The sequence below is a fragment of the Fragaria vesca genome, linkage group LG3 (assembly GCF_000184155.1).
Source record: "Fragaria vesca subsp. vesca linkage group LG3, FraVesHawaii_1.0, whole genome shotgun sequence".
NCBI lineage: Eukaryota > Viridiplantae > Streptophyta > Magnoliopsida > Rosales > Rosaceae > Fragaria > Fragaria vesca.
The window spans coordinates 1,710,046-1,712,343 of record NC_020493.1 but is presented as its reverse complement, the minus strand read 5'-3'; positions in this window follow the sequence as shown (position 1 = coordinate 1,712,343).

Below are 2,298 nucleotides of genomic sequence, written 5' to 3'. Positions count from 1 at the left end.
GCGGGAGGGACCGAGGCAGGGAAGTAGCGAAGGGATGAAAGAAGATGACAAGTTCTGAGAGAGGGAGAGAGGCCGAGGGATTAATACTGTAAAACAACGTGAGAGAGACAGAAAAGAGTGTCCTTGTATAAGAGAATGATTTACATTATAATGACATAATTAATAAATATTTATATGAATATTTATATATTTTAATATTTACAACATTTCTTATTGTTGTCCAACAATGTATAATAGTAGTTGGACAAGCTTATTGTTGTCTTGTTAAAAATCTTATTAGGTAAAAAAATCTCTTTATCACCAAACATAGTGTTAGGGTTAGAACGCGCCTCTCACGCATGGAAGAAAAACACAGAACATCTTTGTGCGATCTCTCCCTATCGAATGCCGTCGACTCTCTAGCCACTTTTCAGATCAAACCTCTTTTTTAAAAGGTACGAATTTTCTTAATTTGACCTATTTTTCTATCATAATTTCTCATTTTAACCCTTCAAATAGTTTGTATATATGAGTAGATCATCTTTACAAATTTTCAGCTAATTTGGTGATTGTTAAGGTATCGAAAATGAATTAAATCAATGAACGAACTGAAATTATTTAACATGAACCGTTCATTTTCTTAGTTCTAAATCACAATTTTAAAATGTCTTAACGATTATCAATTTGACTGAAAATTTGTAGAGATGATCTACTTATATATACCTAAAAGCGAAGATGAGTGTTCACGACGAAAGACGTCGACATCAAGGCTGAAGACTTGATGCGTCGGCATGTTGGGCCAAGCGTTTGCTTTTAGGCCTTGTTGGTGGATTTTAATTACTAGTTATTTTATTTTTAGTTTTTCTATGCAAATAAGTCTTGGTTTTGTTTGAGTAGGACGCGAAGGGTCTTGTGCTGGTCTATGCACCTTGTGTGCCTTAGCTGCTATAGGTGGGATACGCTTGTTTTGCTTGGTCAAATGTTCGCAACCTCCTAGTGGTAGGATAAAACTAAATGTTGTCGGGTTTATTCTCCGGGGGCAACATAGTATGAAAGCTGAATTATTTAACATTAGGATATGTAATTGTGAAAATGTTATTGATCTTTCCATTATATCACCACTGTGACAAAACAAATAGAGTCGTCATTTAAGTAATTACTTTTTGCTAGTTGGTGCTTGTTAAAATACAAGTATGTTGTAGAGATTTTCGATATCATTTCGGGTATTTTTAATCAGGGATTTAGGCTTCATGTCGCCATTTCTATTCGACTATTTCATTAAATGAAGGCTTGAGGTCAGCCGCACCAGCCATTTATTAAAAATAAAAAAACCTTGCCAGGTAAAAATTTTGTGGGATAAAAACAATCTTTGTCAAAGGAAAAAAGAGTGTAACGTGCATATGTTTAGGTAACATAATTTATTTATTTTTGAGAATTTTAGGTTTGATTGATTGATGCAAGCTCCAATATCATGTATTTGATAAATTACATGTATCATGTATAGTAGACCATAAGTATGAATTTGTAAAATTAATAATCTCATAGGAGCATAATTAGAATATATTGTGATATTGTGATACGAATTCAATTTTTTAGTCTTGCCGTACATAATACTCATTTAGGCAATAAGTCATTTTAACTATAATGGAATAGGTATATAAACTTCAGACTATATGATTCTATGAGTGAGCTTAATGCTTTAGTAATCATTCATGGAGCCTTTGGTAATATCAATCTTTTAAGGATTTGATTAGGCAATATGTTTATAATGACATATAAAATTTAGGGGTACGCGTTTAGTAATGTGCCTTTAACATATTCATAATAAAACAAGACAATTTGTCATAAGTCTATCGCCCATATAACAACTATATGTACACTGTACTTGTAGAGAAATTATTGTTTGGAGAATTATAATAACCCTATATCTCTATAAAGAGAGATTGTGTCATAGTGATTCAAATATAAATCCAAGTATTTAATCACGTTTTTATCAATTTCAATGGAAATGTTTATTTCCAATTTAGCCAATAATATAGTTTGTCGACAAAACGAAACATGTAATACAACCTTTGATGATATACAATACTTGCATTGCTTTACAAAGTTGTATGCTCTCTCCAGTCGTGTAAGACGAACAAATCAATTTCTGATTGCCACGAACCAAACCATGTATCTAACTTATACGTATGGAGGACCACATAAGCATGCTACATAATCACCCTATGGTGTAGAAACATTTCTCATCACATAGATATATATATATATATATATATATATATATATATATATATATATATATATATATATATACGTAGT